Raw genomic sequence first — 19,441 nt, forward strand, 5'->3', positions numbered from 1 at the left:
TGTGTAAGATGTACGTTGGTTAGGTCTGGAAAGGTGGGACAACTTGAGGTGAAGGCAGGATAACTGAAAGCAAGGAGGGGGCTTCCAGGTCACAGGTATATAAGAGACAAATGGTTGCATTCTTTTGAGCTTCTGATGAGCCTCTCCAAAGGAGGCAATCAGATATGCATTTATCTCAGTGAGCAGAGGGCCGACTTTGAATAAAATGGGAGGCAGATTTGCCCTAAGCAGTTCCCAGCTTGACTTTTCCCTTCAGGTTAGTGATTTGGGGGCCCCAAGATTTATTTTCCTTTCACACTTAAGTGTACAGTACTTGAAACTGGACCTGGGGCTGGGTGCGGTGGCTCACACCTGTAATCCCAGGACTTTGGGAAGCCAAGGTGGGCGGATCACGAGGTCAAGAGTTCGAGACCAGCCTGGACAACATGGTGAAACCCCATCTCTACTAAGAATACAAAAATTAGCCAGGCATGGTGGCACGTGCCTGTAATGCCAGGTACTGCAGAGGCTGAGGCAAGAGAATCTCTTGAATCTGGGAGGCAGAGGTTGCAGTGAGCCGAGATCGCCCCACTGCACTCCAGCCTGGGCAACAGAGCGAGACTCCATCTTGGAGAGAAAAAAAAAACAAAAAAAAACAGGACCAGAACAGCGTCTTCCAGGAACAAAGGCTATTTCAGCGTTTCCTAGTTGTCTTAATTTTTCCCCTTTTCGATCCAGGCGTTCCCCCTGGATGGGGTGGTATTGGTCTTCTAATTCCAAGACAAACCACGAGGATTTATAGCTCAGTGAGTGAGCCCTTATAAGGCCAAGAGAGTCTGCAAAGGATGAAATGTCAACAGGTTAAAATATAAGTAAAGTTCCATGTTGTGTTTAAATTTTGCAACTATCAAAGGCAATTTTATGTCATATTTAAGCTTTAAAAGCAAACTTCTGCAGGAGGGATTATTGAATTATATCGACCATCTCAAAAGCTAAAGGATGTGATGGCGTTCTATGCTTTGGAGAACAAACAGCTTTTTTGGTACAAAATCTCAAAATTCATGGAGGTTCAGCTATACAGCATAGAATTCAGAAGCACAATTCATGATTTTTAGTATCCCTTATACTAATCATGTTTTATGAACCTTTTTAAAAAGTACCTAAAATACATTTAATAATTCAGATTTATGTACACAACAGAAGTTTATATTTTAGATAGGTTAAAAACACGTTCCTGTCATAAAACTATCTGAAAGCAAGAAAGTCTTACTATCCTTACATTGAATGGCAGGAAAACACAACAGAGAAGCAGGCATTGAAGACAGAGCCTGGTCAAGTGTAGTGTCACTTGAGGCTCTGTCTAATTTGATCATTTAGCAAATGGCGCTTTGCTCTACTCCCCTGAGTTGAAAATACTCTGTATTCTGTGACCTTTCTTTTTAGTATAAGATATAGGAGCCTGAATAACAAAACTTCTTTTATCTTTGGTGACGTGCTTCATAATTTTCTTTTCATTAAAGCAGATTCCTTTTGTTAACAAGATATTCGAATATTTTATTTAGTACTCTTTTTTCATCCAAAAAGTGGCATTGGTAACTCAAACAAGAAATGCTAGAGGGGATGGACACCCCAATCCCCATGATGAGCTTATTTCGCATTGCATGCCTCTTTCAAAACAGCTCATGTGCCCCATAAATATATATACCACTTTGTACTCACAAAAACTTACATTTTTTAAGAAGTGGCTTTTGCTGTTCCAGTTTCACAAACACTTAGAGCTTTGGCCTAGAACTTGGGTACTTGCCCCTTTCCCGTCCCTGCCCTCCAATGCCTTCTATTAGTGGAAACGGTCTCTCGGGGCAGTCTCTTTCCTGTATCCCCATTACTGTTTCAGCTCCTCCACCCAAGCCCGCCAGCCCTCCAGCTACTCTGTAAACAGTCTCCTTCCTCCTTAGCCTTTCCCTGCAAGTCTGCCTTTTTATCCATCCTTGTACACCTGATCCCCTCCAAGCTAAGAGGAAAAGCCTGCCTGCTCCTCTCTAGAGCACATCCTGTGTTCTTTATCCACCTTTTGGCTTTCCCTGGGATCTCATTCCATCAATATATCCTCTCTTTTTTGTTGACACATTTGAGCATATTCATATATGTATTGGCCATTCATGATATACAGGGAACCCTACAGGCACATCTTTGCAGCAATTATGGCAAACCATGTGTGCTTTGATAGACATATAGGTGCCATGAAGCATGTGGCAGGGGTCCCACCCATCAGGAGGGTCAGGAGGGCTTCCCAGGAGAACACCCACCCAAGTGCTCCACTTCACTGAGACTGTGCTTGTCACAGTCCTTGGTGACCACGTGTCATGGGTGATTCTCATCTTTAATTCAAGCCTTCGGTAGCATTTTTTTTTTCAATCGACATTGGGGCTGTCACTATTTTTCTGTTGTTTTCTTTGTACTTCTCTGCCACTTTTCCTCAATCTCTTTTGCTGGTTTCTCCTTAACATCCCCATTTTTAAACATTCAAGGACCCAGGTCTTAGTTCCTAGACCACTTGTCTTTTCACTCACACTTCCTCAGTGCTCTCATTCCATCCTGCGGCTTTAATGGGATGACGACTCTCAAATTTATATCTTTAGCCAACACTTCCCCTTCGAACTCCAGCTTCATTTTTGACATCCCCATTAGACCATTTAACAGATGGATTCAATTTAATACATCACAGACTGAACTCCTGACTTCCACCACCCCTTCAAATTTCATTTCTGCTGCAATGAGAATGGCCACTCCATCCCGCCGGGTGCTCAGGACAGAAAACCTTGGCATTATCCTTGACTTTTCCCTTTCTCTCACACCCTGCTCTCAAATCATCAGCAAATCCTGTTCACACTGCTTCAAAATATATCCAAAATCTGACCACTTCTCATTGCCTCCACCATCAGACAAAGCTACAATCATCTCTCATCCAGGTTATGGTGACAACTTCCTGAACTTGTGTCCCTGCTTCCATACATGTCCTCTAGTGCCCTCAGGCCAGCCAGAGGATGAAATCAGCTTATGCCATTCTTCTGCAAGAAATCCTCCAATCGCTCCCATCTAATCCAGAGTGAAAGCCCATGTCTGTACACAACCTATCCCAATGGCAAGTGAAACAGACATGGGCTCTTGAAACTAGAGGAGTAGATCAAGATGTGCAAATGTTCACAGAAGTTAAAAATGGAAAATATGAGAAATACTAGATGGTAAGATGCAGGGATATTATAAGACTATTACTGGGATATCAAAGCGATTGCAGGAGGTAAGGACACTTTCCTTGAGGAAGTGATGTTTCATTCATGGTGTATTGGTAAGGTAAAATATTTGTGGTAGTTATTATGCATAAGTAGTGTGTATCCCATTGGGGCTGATGTGAAAAATTCTCTCTTGGGTAGTGTGGCCGTCCTGCTGGCTTTTTCCAGGGCACCTACTGTCCATTTTAGCCATAGAAGCTGGTGCTTTGCCCAGCTAAGGCTTCTGCACAGTGAGATGAGGCAGGTAGTGACTCCCGCCCCAGGAAACTCTCACTGATCCCTGTGGTCTCCTTGGGCTGCCTCTGTCTGTGCCTTGTGTGTGTTTCACTCTCCCAACCTCTTTTAGGACCCCCTGAGAGAAGATCATTCTAGAGATTCTATTCTCTAGACAGTCTAGATAGTCCTAGATATGCCCTAGACTGCCACTTTGGGACACCTGGAGCCAGTCTTCACCACACCATGCCCACCAGAGGAGACAAGTTCTCTTTTATGAAGGTGGAATTTGCCATCACGAAAGAGGCTTGCCCGTCTGCTCTCTTCTTCCTTGCTGAGGACAATATTGCATAGTTTCCGGAAGGTGGGGCAGGGAAATTTGAGAGGAAAATTTGCCCAACTGCCTTCTTTTCATCTACACTTTTACTTCCTTGGCCTCTTAGGTCTTCTTACTACCTCTGGTTTTGTGAAGAGCCACCCCCTGGCAAGGTCAGTCATGCCTGGAGTTCCCATGCCATGTAAAATTGTCTATGTGCTGGTATAAGGACTCCAACTATTGCTAACCTTCTAGTCTCCTTACAGTTAGCACATTGGTCTGAGTAATTTATGTAATTTCCCTATTGGAAGCTTAGGGCAGTTTCCGAGGGGAATTCTAATGTAGGAGGAAGAGGGGACTCTGGGGTAGGGTGGCCACGGTGTGCAGTCGATTCCTTGTTGACGTTCTCTCCAGCATGAGCTGCACACGGCTGGCTACTTCCACGGGCACACTCAATGCAGGAAGCCATCTCCCAAGGACAGTCACTGACTCTTTTTAGGGCCACCACAGTGAGACCCAGACTGAGAAGACAGGAGCTCGCCTGGTACTTGGAGTTGTAGGACCATTTCAGGCAGAGAGACCTTCAGATTCCTCCTTCTTCATACAGGGCCATTGGAATTGTACAAGAGCTGCATTAGTTGCTCTCTTTCCTGCTCTTCAGCAGGGCTTCCTAGCAACTGCCCTGCTGCCGCTACCCCAACTCAGCCATCTCCCTCATATAGGGAAGATGACTTGTCTATTTCTCTTGCTGTATATGTGGTTTTATCACTGAGAAGGGGACTTATCCCTTCCTTGATCATCTTCCTCGAGGTATGACTAGAAAGACCTTTCTCTGCCTTTAGTAATGCTGACACGATCATTTTGACCTGACTGTAAGCCCCAGCTGACTCGGGAGGGTAGCATTGGCATTTTTATTTTCACTGATTCCTGCAGAGTTTATACACCTCCTTGGACATGGTACTACCTGACTATACTAGGTCCTCACCATCCGAGACGCCTCTGGGGAGGTGGTAGGTCAGGGTGGAGAAGGCAGGTGTGGAAGGGGGTGCCATGGGACTCAACTCAAGTGTGGCTGAGGGACAGGGGGTCAGGGCCTGGGTGCTGGGCACAGGACACAGGCAGCAGGGATGCCCCTGGCCCATCGTGGGTGCCTTTTGCCCTCAGACTCACCACCCCCATCGTGATGTTCCAGCCGGGTGGACAGTGGACAACTGCTGTGTGAAAAAAGAGTGACAGCATCAGAGGGGAGGGGCTGAACACCGGGAGGGATGAGAGCTGCCTGGAAGGAACGGGGCAGAGGAACTGGATGAGAGAAAGCCTGGGAGGATCTGAAGAAGGAGGAGGAATTAGGACAATGCCAGCTGCAGGAGGCAGAGAAGACTTCCTGGGGAATATTTTATCAATTTCTGTCTTTTATTTTTAACCACCCAGAAGGCTCAGTACCTGGAAGGCTGGAAACATGGATATTTGAGTTATCACACGTAAATTGGAAAAGAGAAGATTCCCCCACCCACTCCCTGGTCTCTTCACCTGCTGCCAGGGGGTTACCATTAACTATTGGTCTATTATCATTCTTTTTTTATGGCCACATAGTATTCCATGGTATATATGTGCCACAGTTTTGTAATACTGAGTATTATTATTTAAGTAACTTTCTTTTACAAAAGCAATTTGCTTATCACTTGGCAAATTATCATGAATAGTATTGTATGTCAAATACAAGCTCCAGACACAGGCACTGGGCCTCCTTGCGGTGCATGGGAGGGTGGTGTCGCCCAGTTAGAGTTCTGTCCCCAGTCCAGCACACCTCACATGATGCTCAACAACTGCTACTGTCAAAGAGGATTATCTGGATGACTTGAAGGGTCTTTCCAATCATAAAGGTCAACAAGGCCACCAGAGTGTCCTCAGCCAGGTCCACACAGAAGTGATAGGAAAAGAGGTGTTAGTGACAGGAGGGAGGCCAGAATTCAGAGAGACAGAACTGCCCTGGACATCCCAACCTGCAGAGCTGAGTCTTGTTCTTGGTGTGTTGACACATGAAAAGGGTATTAATTACACCCTCTCCCTGGGCCTGGGGGTATAGCTCAGGGGTAGAGCATTTGACTGCAGATCAAGAGGTCCCTGGTTCAAATCCAGGTGCCCCCTGCCCTGTCTTACTTTTAGTCACCAAAGTGGGTCCTGGATCACATGCTCCTCCCAATTTGGTCACAACCAAATTCCACATGGCTGGTCTTGTGCTCTCTCTATTAACCCAACCCTGGGCAAGACATGACCAGGCCTGCTGCCCCCTCTGCTCGTACTCCCCATCTGCTGAGCCCTCAACAGGCCCAACGAGATGCCTGCCTGCCCCCCTTCCCCCGCCCCGGTCCCCGGAAATCACCCAACTGACTTCCAGTTGAAAGTCTAGCACTAAGAGGCACTAAATTTGCACCATGGACCTCTTGACCTGCAGGCAAATGTTCTTCCTCTAAGCTAGAAACCCACTTCAGATGAGTTCCCAATGGACACTGCTTGGGGATGTGGCCTGCCCAGGGGAGGGATCCTCCTGAAACCCACAATAGTTTCTGTTTCCTCCAGGTCAGGTCCCACGTCCTAGCAGACCTATCTCATACCAACCAACCCTCTCTGGCGATTGCCTCTATCCCTCTCCCACTGACCCCTCATTTGAGTCCCTGAGTCTCCTCTGTACTGTGTGGTCCGTTCTCCTCCTTCTGTCTCAAGCTGAGTGCATGAGCTTTGACATCACTTCTTGCTGGAATGATCATCTGCTACATCTCTCCTTCCTGTGCCTCTTCCTCATGCACATTTATTCTAAAATCAAGCCCCCTCCACCCCACCCTCACCCTCACCCTTTAGACGACGGCTGGATTTTGCTTCTTTTCTTTTTTTTCTTTTTCTTTTTTTTTTTTTTTGATGGAGCTCGTTCTGTAGCCCAGGATGGAGTGCAATGGCGTGATCTCTGCTCACTGCAACCTCCACCTCCTGGGCTCAAGCTATTCTCCTGCCTTAGCCTCCCAAGTAGCTGAGATTACAGGCATGCGCCACCACGCCCGGCTAATTTTTGTATTTTTAGTAGAGACGGGGTTTTGCCATGTTGGCCAGGCTGGTCTCGAACTCCTGACCTCAGGTGATCTGCCTGCCTCGGCCTTCCAAAGTGCCGAGATTACAGACGGGAGCCACCCAGCCTGGCCCTTTTTTTCCGTTTTCTACCTTTTCCTCCTCTTTTATCCCAAGGCCAAATTCAAGGCCTTGGACTGCAGGGCTGACCCTAGAGGAGGTGGAAGCTGCCCTCTTGGTGAGCAGCCCAGTTGTCTCAGAAGGCGTCACTCAGCAGGTCACCACATATGAGGGATAGGGATTGGGCATAAGCCTGTCTGTCTGGGGGTCCAAAGCCCAGGCCCAAAGGGGCTTCTGAACTGGGATGAGGAATCCCTCCCTCCAGTGGCTGAGCCACCGCCGCAGGCACGTCAGAACACAGGCAAACCGGGCTCCTTCCCTGACAAGACACATCCACAGGGACACGTGGTGTCTGTCCCTTGCTGTAGTCAAAGTCCACGTAGATTCCAGACTTGTGGCACAGGGGTCCCGATGGGTGGGAAAGCCCCTAGATATTTTCTGTTACTACAATGAGTGGGCAGCTTTGGCATTTGGTAGGCAGGGGCCAGGGCTGCTGGGAGCTCTATGAGACACTTCATCAGCTAGGAGAGGAGGCTGCTTTTGCTATCATGGAGATTTGGCAGAGTTTGGAGTTTGTTTGGATGTTTGTTGTGAATTCTCCACATCTTCTCACAAATTCTCTCTACAGTTCTTGGATTGCTGTTCTTTCCTGAAAAATGCCCCAGCCTTCACATGAGAGTCCAGGGAGGCTGTGCATTTAACTGAATGCAGCAACTGCAAGATCCAGTTTTGCCTCTGGTTTTCTGCTATGACACGCGGGAGCCTTAGAGAAGATTCTCTCAGCATAATGCTGGAAGCTCTGCGAGCCCTTCCACGTGTTGCACGGAGAAGCTGGGCCTTTGCTGTAGCCTAGTAGTTCTCCATGCATTAGAATCAGCTCCTTACCTGCAGCTTCTCCTGTTTCATGGCAGCTAGGTCTCTTGCCCTCAATGGGCTCCATTTCAGCCAATCATAGGCACCAGTGTATGTAGCTCTTCTGCTATTGTGAGCCCTGGTCTGCTGGATTCCCATCCAGGAAGAACCAGCTGGATTTTATTGACTTCAGTACAACTAGATCTGGCAACTCCAGTGTCCTCCCACATACCCATTTCTCTGAGGATCTCTTGCTTGCAAATCACACCTGGTACCAATTTCTGTTCTGGTCACAGACACAGGCACAAAACTAGAACCTGACTTTGTCTAATGGAAACAGATGAAACCATCGCTGACAGTACCAGGAGCTCACAGCACTGACGGGAAGGTGTGAACCTAGAATCACAGCAAGGTCACAGCAGAGAGCGTGCTGGCCAGGGGTCACTGCAGCTCTGCCGGATGCTGGATGCAGCCGCTAGCCCTGCTGCTAGACCAGAGCTCTGCCATCTTGGGATGCAGTTTATCAGCCCTGCCCTGCACATCGTCCAGTCCACATTCAACATCTGAGCAGGCCCTTACCTCCCGAGGTCGAGGTGGGAGTATTTGGCACACCTATTTGATGTAGCATGTTGCAGAGCTATGCTTTCCCCCAAGACTCACATTATTTTGGGTTCCTAAAGTCATATAATAATACAAACATCCACCTCAAGCCACAAGAGAGGGACTGAGTCAGCACCAGAGGGCTGGGTGGCAGAGCCCGTTGCCTTCCTCCTAAGTTTTCAGAACAACAGCTGGCTCAGGGGATAAAAGCATAAGAGCTAGGGGACAGCTGGATTTGAGCCAGGGACCTCTTGATCTGAGTCAAATACTCTACTCCTGAGCTATACTTTCTCTCTGCTGTAACTTAGGTTTAGCATATTGACCACTGTGGCCTCACCCACAAACTCCAGCACACTGTAACTTCCATCTGCTGCTCTTAGTCTACCCCTGGCACCCAGCAGATTGATCTCACTACACACTGCCTCTTTGGGCCATGAGCTCACCCTGTCCTGTGCTTCTTGTGAACTCCAGAAGTCTCCTCTGCCCTGACCTGAGGTTTCCCTCCCTCAGTACCCATCTGGGGTCACCACCACTTCCCTCACCCCAGGACCACTGGATGCGCTTTTGGGATTCTCTACCATATACTCCTCTGTGGTCTTCTTCCCTCATCCTATGGCCAAGACTTGGCAGGGTCTGCAGAGACTTGCTTGACACTGTGGGAGACATTTGTCCAGAAAGGCTGCCATCTCCATGCTAGGCCAAGATGCAGCCCCATCTCTCACAGGAGGCCCCACACTGGCAGATCAGCACAAATGGGGAGGCACCAAGCCTGGATATCTGGAGGACTTAAAGACCAGGCCCTAAGGGCCTCTGAACCAGGACTAAGGACCCTCTCTTTGTCCTGCCCAAGCCCTGGCCTCCCTGGCAGCAGGACAGACCACACTGAAGAATGTGCACCTTTTCTCTGGCAGGCAAACCTGTAGCGAGGGATGCCACTCCCAGACCATCTGAGCACCTAAGATGCCTGATGGATGCCAGGATCACAGCCACCCCAGGGGCTACTGATGATGTGGCAAAGATCTGTTAAGAATGGATTCAATAATTCTTATTACACAGACAAGTTCCATGTGAGAAAGAAAGAGTGACAGAGAGAGAAAGAAAAAGAAAGAAGATAGAGAAAAAGAAAGAAAAGATGAAATAAAGAAGAGAAAAAGAGAAAGAAAGAAGAAAGGGAGAAAGAAAAAAGAAAAAGAAAAGAAGAAAGAAGGAAGAAAAGAAAAAATACTACTTTTCTTAAAAATCTCATGTCAGTACCTCCTGGCCTCTTCTTGAGTACATTATAGATTCTCAACAAATGCTTGTTGACTTAAAAATACATAGAACATTTAGGAAACACAAATAAAAATCAGGAAGAAAACAAATACTCCTATAATCGCACGAGCAAAATAACTCCTGTTCAGAGGTCTGTTTCTATTCTTCCAAACTTAAAATGCTCAGCCCTGGGCAGAGGACTGAAGTGCTTGCTGCCACAGGGTTGACCCAGGCCCAGCTCCTTGGTGCTCTCCCGTCAGCTCCCTTTCTATTGGGAGTAGTGTCCCCTGTCCTGTTCTGTAAGCATAAGAATTTTGAATTTAACAGAGGGCATATCCCTGAATTTATCTTCCTTTTATATCAAAATTATTGTAATTCTTTAAAAGGTGGTGGGTACTTTCATAAGGGGCTGCTGGGATGAATTGCAATTGGCGTATCTTTTCTGGAAGGCTGCTTGGCAATAAAAATGTTTAAATATCTGCATTTGCTTTGTCTCATATGAGTGTGCAAAAATGTACATACATGGTTGGTCATTGTAGTGCTCTCTGTAAAAACGAAAAAAGCTGCTCCAGGTGCGGTGGCTCATGCCTGTAATCCCAGCACTTTGGGAGGCTGAGGCGGGCGAATCACGAGGTCAGGAGATTGAGACCATCCTGGCTAACACGGTGAAACCCCGTCTCTACTAAAAATACCAGAAATTAGCCGGGCGCGGTGGCGGGCGCCTGTAGTCCCAGCTACTCCGGAGGCTGAGGCAGGAGAATGGCGTGAACCTGGGAGGCGGAGCTTGCGTAAGCGGAGATCGCGCCACTGCACTCCAGCCTGAGTGACAGAGCAAGGCTCCGTCTCAAAAAAAAAAAAAAAAAAAAAAAAGCTGCATAGATACACATTCTGTGTAGGTGCTGAGAACTCCATGAGAAGACCATTTGAATGGATACTGTGTGTGGCTCTGCAGGCTATGAAGGCAGCCACTGCCACCCAACATGTGGTGGTCAAGGGCAACTTCTAGCCTCTTCCCCTTCATCCTCAATTTGAATTAGAGAATTCATTTTAGCTGTAGCGTTTGTCACTGGTTGACAAAGATATGCAATTAAAATGGTTTTCAAAGATGCCAGAGCTCCAGTAAATAAAGTGCTTCTAAATAATGTATTGAAGGGGTTTTCTCCTAACCATTGTGTTGGTGGAAGCTATGGGGCTGGGAGTGACGGCATGTCACGTGAATTTAGTACATTTCACCTTTCCAGTCTCTTCAAGTCTAGAGTTGGCCAGGCATAGTGGCTCACGGCTGTAATCCCAACACTTTGGGAGGTTGAGGCGGGCGAATCACGAGGTCAGGAATTCTAGACCAGCCTGGCCAACAGGGAGGCAGAGGTTGTAGTGAGCCGAGATCGCGCCACTGCACTCCAGCCTGGGCGACAGAGTAAGACTCCATCTCAAAAACAAACAAACAAACAAACAAACAAAGTCTAGAGTTACTGTTCAGGGGTTTTCTGGCATCTCAATTTCATCTGTCTTTGAACAATTTTGATTTCTGATTTTAATCAGCAAGTTGAGCAAATAATAAAATAATCCCCAGCTGCTCCAAGTAAGACATCAAATGCAGAATTCAATAGCACTAAATGCAGGAGAATTTAACTGTTTCCACCCTCCTTAGACAAGTGCTGTCGAGAAATCACTTCTGCACACCTTCCCCAGATTTTTGGTGCTATAAATCAGAATAGTCTGGTGATTATTTTTGTGTTGAAGCCTCCACCTTCAAGGTGTGACTTTGTAATTGACTCTGTGGGTATGCTAAGATTTTCTCAAATTATAGATCAAAAGAAAAACGGAGGGTGTGGTGAAGTAAGAGGCAGAGCAGCGCTGGAACAGGGGCAGCAGGAGAAGCAGGGCTGTCTTTAGCTGGCAGAGGAGGTGCAGAAGACTTCATGTTAGGTATAGTTTGGGTTCTACAAATCTTCCATGGATCCCTGTGACCATTCCTTGGGGTCTCACCCTTTCCAGATCAAAGCCCTAGATGTTCTTATTTTTAATTAATTAATTAATTAATTAATTTGAGACAGAGTCTTGCTCTGTCACCCATGCTGGAGTGCAATGGCATGATCTCAGCTCACTGCAAACTCTGCCTCCTGGGGTCAAGCGATTCTCCTGCCTCAGCCTCCTGAATAGCTGGGATTACAGCTGTCCATCACCACACTCAGCTAATTTTTGTATTTTTACTGGAAACGGAGTTTCACCATGTTGTTCAGGCTAATCTCAAACTCCTGACATCAAGGATCTTCCTTGGCCTCCTAAAGTGCTGGGATTACAGGCATGAGCCACCGCAGCCGGGCCAGAGTCCTAGATGTTCACACTAGGAAGGCTGTAATTGAGCAATCTAGCAGAATCAAACACTGCCTTTGGCTCTCTGCTAAGCCTCACGGCTGCTAGAAAGGAGAGATTTTGGTTCTTTTCATTGGACTTTTTGTTGTTTCTTTCTCTAAGCTATCCCAGTACATCAGCTACACTGCCAGCTTCCAGTTCAATGACAAGAAGCAAATGTGTATCTGGAAGCCTGGTCCCTAGTGAACACTTCATTCCAGATGACCACCAGCAGTAATTTTCTTAGTTATTTTGCCAGTGTGGGCTATAGGTTATACCATATTCCCAGGCCCAGAGATTAACTGGATTGCCTCCAAATTTAGCCTAAGCCAGTCTGAATAATCAATACCATTTTCATAATGATCTGTTGCCTGAAACCCACTCCTAACACCAACTTATGTAGCAGGTAGAAAATTTGGGTACACAGCCAGGTGCGGTGGCTCACGCCTGTAATCCCAGCACTTTGGGAGGCCAAGGTGGGTGGATCACGAGGTCAGGGAATCGAGACCATCCTGCCTAACATGGTGAAACCCTGTCTCTACGAAAAATACAAAAAATTAGCCAGGCATGGTTGTGGGCACCTGTAGTCCCAGACTACTCGGGAGGCTGAGGCAGGAGAAAGGCGTGAACCCGGGAGCCAAGATCGTGCCACTGCATTCCAGGCTGGGCGACAGAGCGAGATTCTGTCTCAAAAAAAAAAAAAAAGAAAAAAGAAAAAAAAGAAAGTTTGGGTACAAAACCAGAAGCTAGCTTTGACTACCTGAAACAGACAAGGTGACTGTTGTCAGGCAGTTCCTAACACTGAAGGAAAGCCTGGAGCAAGAGGCTTAGGAGTTGGGCAGGATCCCAGAGGCACTGGGCAGCCAGGCTTTAGTCAGAGTCACACCGGCACAACGGGCTGTGAAGAGAGACTTCACACTGTTCTGAGCATTAAAGTGTAGGGAAAAAAGAGAGTGACTCCATACTGGATCCATGCCAGAGCTACCGCACCAGCAAAAGAAACTCTAAACTCTTCATTTCTGTGTTTCACTCACTTGATTACCAAAGTCTGAGTGACAAAATTCCCCTACCCAAGCTTGCTGGAGATGTCAGACAGCATCTCCATCCACCGGTGACCCTCGATGCACCCAAGACCAGCTGTGTCAGCACAGCCAGGTGGCAGGGCTGCTTGCACTGCCCCTGCCACCAGCTGGAGGGGTTTCTCTTGCCCTAGGCCCTATACAAAGCCTTTTGGGTGGGAGCAGCACACCATGGGTAGTAACTGTGGTCTCTCAGGTCCCCTCTGATGGTGGTGGCAACCAGGGCAAGGTGCAGGATGTGGTCTTTTCTGGGATATTCTGATGTTACTCAAATTACTGGATCTCCAGGATGCAGCAGAGCCACCAATAATCCCAAATTATGTGGATATTTCCCACTCCTCAGTGCAGTTTCCAGCCAAATGGCTGAAGGGGCTATTATGGGAAATTGGGCAGGAGGATTCACAGTCCATGACTGGGTATTTTGGCAGAGTTCTTTTCTCGAGCTTGGCTTTCTCGCCATCAGAGGAGGCAGGTTCTTTGAGCAGATTCAGACCTGGGGAATAGGTCAGAGGCCAGGAACCTCCATTGTGCCAGCTATGGTGGTAGTTCAGGTCTATGCGTCCAGGGGACCACGATGGGCTCCCCATTCTCAGGCCTAAAATCCTCACCACTGATGAGTCACAGCCAAGACCTGTATGGCACAGATCACAGAATAACACCCAAACTTCACTTCAGGCTAAAGTATCACAGTGCTTGGCCTCTGACACACTAGGATCCTCCCAGCTCCACTGAAATCAGGGGCTCCCTTTCCACTATCATCCCTCTCACTAGCATCTCTATCCACACAGAATGGCTACCAAAATTATTTTCAAGAACATAGAAGTGCTGTCAGGCTTGGTGGCTCATGCCTGTAATCCAGCACTTTGGGAGGCCAAGGCGGGTAGATCACGAGGTCAGGAGATCGAGACCATCCTGGCTAACATGGTGAAACCCCGTCTCTACTAAAAACACAAAAAATTAGCCAGGCGTGCTAGCGGGTGCCTGTAGTCTTAGCTACTTAGGAGGCTGAGGCAGGAGAATGGCGTGAACCCGGGAGGCGGAGCTTGCAGTGAGCCAAGATTGTGCCCCTGCACTCCAGCCTGGGCAACAGAGTGAGACTCCATCCCCCAAAAAAAAGAATGTAGAAGTGCCACACATCTATGTATTTTTCAAGCCAGGGCAAGTCACATGTGATAAATCCACTCCAGCTTACCTACCCCCTGAAGTCTATGGATTCTTTCTACATTATAGCAAGAAATCCCTAGTATCTCAAATGCATTTAGAATTGGCCTCCTGAATCCAGGCTTAGGTCCACCAACAGAGCAAACAGGTTTATCCCAGCTGCTCCAGCTATGGTGTTTTAAATAGAATTTTAATTGGGTACACTCCTAATAAAAAATTCAGACTCATTTAAAATTATACCCTTTCTACTTTATAAAATACTCTAAGAATCCACATCTACACATGTTCTTGAGGTTTTTGCTAACAGACATTAGCCAGTTGGAAATGATTTTGGTGTGTGAGTCGTCTTCTCTCAGCAACAGGTGCCCAGGCTCAACTGAGATCTTACTCTCATCGTAGGTCAAGAGACAATGAGGGGTGGGGAAATTGATCTCCTGCAGTGAAAACCCTTCCCTCTGGGCTGGTCGGCTTTCAGGCAGGAAGAAGGGGCAGACTTGGATATTAGATAGAGTTGGTGATTTGGGATAAATCAAGTTTTCCAAATGCTCCCATAAGTCCACCTTATAATTCCTGAAGTTCCACTCTTAATCACTGACCTGTTTTCAGCTGGGAGACTGGGGGAAGCTGCCAATTCCATGGACATCAAAGTTTGGCACCCACAGGGATCAGCCCTGGCTCTCATTTTCAGCTGTTTCACCTATTCGGTGGCAGGAGATCAGAGAGTTTTGTGATACAGACAGAAAAAGGCCTGTGTTTCAGTCCACGTGGAACAGATCATACAGGGTGACACGTGAGCTATTTGCTTTGTTTAAACTGATAGGACCAGCCATTCTGCCCAAAGGCCGCTTATAATCTGGGAACTAGATTGGTCCTGAGGGAACTGCAGGCAAAAGTTACTAAACTTTTCTACAATCTGATACAGGCTTCTGGATTTCTATCCCCCCAAACTACCTAGATTTTCATTGCCTTCAAGTTTAATGAGGCCAGATTCTCAATCCACATTCCCTTCATTTCCCTGAAATCACTTTTTACGCATCCCTGGTACCAGCTAGGGCACTTTGATTAAAGAAGAGGCCATCTAAGGTGAGTGGAGACAGGGACATCGCCGACAGGATGGCAAGAAGCTCATGCACTTCAGAGAAGCCTGCAGAGCCAGGCTCATCAAGTAAGCAGGACCTCAGCCCACCCTGGCTAGGGAGCCGCCACTGTCTCCACGATGGATGCTGGCTGCAGCCTCTGGCCCTATTCCCATTGCCAGAGCTCTGCCATTTCCAGAATGGATTCCAAATTCGCCCTGCCTTTTATGTGCAATTTACTCAACATTCATAGTCTAATGTTTAGGGGCATATAGTTGGCCAAACATTAGCCATTACCGATTGTGCTGGTGAATTTTATGTCTTGGCAGGGCACAGTGGCTTAAGCCTGTAATTCCAACAGTTTGGAAGGCCGAGGTGTGCAGATTGCTTGAGCCCAGAAGTTTGAGACCAGCCTGGGCAACATGTAGAAACTCCATCTCTACAAAAAATACAAAAATTAGCTGGGCTTGGTGGTGTGCACCTGTGGTCCCAGCTACTCCGGAGGCTGGGGTGGGAGGATTTCTTGAGCCCCAGGAGGCAGAGGTTGCAGTGAGCAAAGATCATGCCACCGTACTCCAGCCTGGGTGACAGAGCAAGACCCTGTCTCAAAAAAAAAAAAAAAAAAAGTTTTAAATGTGTCAACTTGGCTAGGCCATGGTTCCCAGATATTTGTCCAAACCAATCTAGATGCTGCTGTGAAAGTATTTTTTAGAGGTGATTGACATTAAATCCATAGACTTTGAGTAAAGCAGATTACCCTCCAAATTGTGCGTGGGCCTCATCCAATCAGATAAAGGACTTACGAAGAAATGTCTGCTGTCCCCTGAGAAGGAATTCTGCTCCCACGCTGTCTGTGGACTCCAGCTGCAACCTCAACTCTTTCCTGCAAGTCCAGCCTGCTGCCATGTCCTGTATCAGACTTGCCAGCCCCCACAATTGCATGATCCAACTCCTTAAAATCTCTGTGTATACACACACACACACACATGCACGCACACACACACGCATGCACCCTATTGATTCTATTTTCTCTGAAGAACCCCGACTCACACACCAACATCGGGGGGAGGAAATATCTGATCTTATTGTTTTCCTTAACCAGAGACAGGATCTTGTCTTCCACCAGGAGTTACACAATTGTGAATTCCCCAAATGAAATTAAGAGGGTTAAGATATGCAAGAAAAAAAAAAGTTCACCCCAGACCTATGAGCACTGATTTAGCTCTCAAGAAACTGGGTTTCTCTGGAGCTTCAGGTGTCAGGGAGAGCTTTCTAGTGAGGACCTGACCTGCCTCCTCTTTCTCCTGCTTTGCAGAATGAATCCATGTGTTGAAGAAAAGCTAAGAGTAGAACATCCCATCATGTTCAGTGAGTGAAAAGGAAATAGGGGGCCAGGTGTAGTGGCTCATGCCTGTAATCTCATGATTTTGAGGGGGCGAAGGAGGGCGGATCACCTGAGGTCAGGAGTTCAAGACCAGCCTGGCCAACATGGTGAAACTCCATCTCTACTAAAAATACACAAATTAGCTGAGCATGGTGGTATGAGCCTGTAATCCCAACTACTCAGGAGGCTGGGGCAGGAGAATCGCTTGAACCAAGGAGGGGAGGTTGCAGTGAGCTGAGATCGCGCCACTGTACTCCAGCCTGGGCAACAGAGTGAGACTGTATCTCAAAAAGAAAAAAAAAAAAGTGAAATAGAGAAGGGGGCACCTGGATTTGAACCAGGGACCTCTTGATCTGCAGTCAAATGCTCTACCCCTGAGCTATACCCCCACCTACTCACTTGTCTCTACTAACCACTATAAACCTGTATGGTCACACCCCTGGCTGTCACCATCATGAGATGCATACTTGCTCTGTCACCATATACCCCTTTCCTATTTTACACCTGCCTGCCAGCTCTACTTGTAACCAGCATTCTTCCTTCTTTAATTCTATTAAAATCACAGGTTTGCAGACAGACCATCCTTCAGACTCACCTAGAGAAGCAGGACTCAAAGAACTGGTTGCTCAACAGACCCTTTGGAGATGAGGCTGGGCTGGGCAGAACTGGGTTAAAGCAAAAGTTATAGGGCCCCACTTGAGGACTCCTAAGCCAGACTGTCTGGGAAGAGAACTTGGATGACTTATGATTCTAACAAACCTCCTGTACCACTCTGACACATGGTTTGAAGCTACTGGTTTAAACTGTTCCCTTCCGTGGTACAGATCTGGAAAAACTGACAGTAATTAAAATTGTGCCCAAACAAAACACACCTGACTAATGACCAAGTCATGACTAGAATCCACATTCATGCTAAAGGGCCTCTTTGCACTGAACACTCTGGGGCAGGAGTTGAACTGCCTTTTCCTTTCCTCTTCTTTCCTCTTATCCTCCATTCGCTGAATCCCACAATGTGTCACATAAAAGTAGTGACCAGAAGACAGGATCCAATCCATGGAAAAGTGGAGAAGTGGGAATCAGAGAAATCTGTGGTCACTGGGACGTGACACAGGACGGAGTGATTGCAAACGTGGGGAGAGTGAAAGGAAGGGCCAACAAGTGACACTGTCTTGAACCAGGGACTACTTGATATGCAGCTAGATTCTCTGCCCCCAAAATGTGCCCTCTCATCTGTTTAGACTTGTCTGATTGACACTGTTTCACCTATGTTCCCACGCCCAAGGATCTAATATACATTGTAATTTCTCATCATTTTCAGTGAACCACTGGCAACTGACCTCCTTCAGACAGACCTCTATCTGGCTTTGAATTTACCCTGTCTTTCCCCATGGACCTATCAGAGGACTTCTAGAAATCTTTCCTGCCTAGAATCCTGCAGCCTCCTCCTCAGTCCCTGTGTGGGGCAACCATTTGCAGAATTGTTTAGAGTCGGAAGCTTCCTCTCTCTTTCTCTCCTAAGTTTCATCTTCTCTAATAAACTTCCCACACTCCCTCTCCACTTCACTTTCAGCCTCTGCACAGTGGGGTACTTTGGGCTTAGTCCTACATTTTTTTAACTTTCGGCTCTTCTTCCAGCTCCTCATTTACTAGTCCTTGTCTTTAAAAGGGAGACACCTTACCAGAGGGGTCCCAGCCTCATGCAGGCCACAGACTAGTAGCTCAGCACAACTAGAAGAGCCAGGGCCAGGCACAAAGGCTGGCTGTATGAGCCCCAAAGCTCAGGCCTCCAGTATCCTCTGTATTAGGATGAGGATCTCTGCCTCTGTGGACCTTTCCCCTGGAAGTTTCTACTATAAGGCCCAAAGACCACACAGATCCTGAGGATGCAGGAAAAGGACAATCATCTAAAAGGGTGTAGCAGATGAAGGCAAGGGACTGTGGGAGTGATGACAGCAAGGCTGAAGCCAAACATTCACTGGGATTGCAAAGGATCATCACGGCACTATGGAGTGTTTTTCTTTTTTTCTTTTTTTTGAGACGGAGTCTCGCTCTGTCGCCCAGGCTGGAGTGCAGTGGCGCAATCTCGGCTCACTGCAAGCTCCGCCTCCCGGGTTCATGCCATTCTCCTGCCTCAGCCTCTCCAAGTAGCTGGGACTACAGGCACCCGCCACCACGCCCGGCTAATTTTTTTGTATTTTTAATAGAGACGGGGTTTCACCGTGGTCTCGATCTCCTGACCTCGTGATCCACCCGCCTCGGCCTCCCAGAGTGCTGGGATTACAAGCGTGAGCCACCCCGCCCGGCCTCTTTTTTTCTTTATTTCCTCTTTGTTTTCTTTCTTTCTTTCTCTCTTTCTTTCTTTTTCTTTCTTTCTTCCTTTTTTTTCTTTCTTTTTTGCAGTTGCAAGATTTAATAGAGTGAAAACACAGCTCCCATAAAATGGGAGGGGACCCAAAGGGGGTTGCCCCCCAAATGGGGTTTTGTACCCCCCGCAGCTTGAATGCCTGGGGTTTCTATCCCAATCATTGTCCCTCCCCCTGTGCTCTCAGGCGATATATGATTTGACTATTTCTTTACCTCCTGCTTTTAGCCTCATTTGTATTTTAGTGAGCCCTCTTTACTACCTGATTGGTTGGCTGTGAGCTGAGTTACAAGCCCCGTGTTTAAAGGTAGGTGCGGTCACCTTCCCCAGCTAGGCTCAGGAA

The 19,441-nt window shown here is 47.3% G+C and overlaps 1 long non-coding RNA gene and 2 other non-coding genes across 8 annotated transcripts in view; 1 reads left to right on the forward strand and 2 right to left on the reverse strand.

The window, feature by feature from the left end:
- Positions 1 to 644: 644 nt before the first annotated feature.
- Positions 645 to 19,441, reverse strand: part of LOC131381204 (uncharacterized) — an 83,758-nt gene continuing 64,961 nt past the window's right edge. For 4 of the 6 annotated variants that reach the window (XR_009209775.1, XR_009209771.1, XR_009209774.1 and 1 more), the window contains 2 exons: positions 14,873 to 14,973; positions 10,878 to 11,086 (listed from right to left, as the gene is read on the reverse strand). This is a non-coding gene — a long non-coding RNA (uncharacterized LOC131381204). Of the gene's footprint in view, positions 816 to 10,877; positions 11,087 to 14,872; positions 14,974 to 19,441 lie in introns of those variants that run through there. The other 2 variants (XR_009209772.1, XR_009209773.1) reach the window with 2 other exon arrangements.
- On the forward strand, positions 5,875 to 5,946 carry TRNAC-GCA (transfer RNA cysteine (anticodon GCA)). Its single transcript has one exon. It is a non-coding gene; the product is annotated as a tRNA-Cys (tRNA).
- TRNAC-GCA (transfer RNA cysteine (anticodon GCA)) lies at positions 17,054 to 17,125 on the reverse strand. The gene has a single exon. It is a non-coding gene; the product is annotated as a tRNA-Cys (tRNA).

The sequence above is a fragment of the Hylobates moloch genome, unplaced genomic scaffold (assembly GCF_009828535.3).
Source record: "Hylobates moloch isolate HMO894 unplaced genomic scaffold, HMol_V3 SCAFFOLD_1, whole genome shotgun sequence".
Taxonomy (NCBI): Eukaryota; Metazoa; Chordata; class Mammalia; order Primates; family Hylobatidae; genus Hylobates; species Hylobates moloch.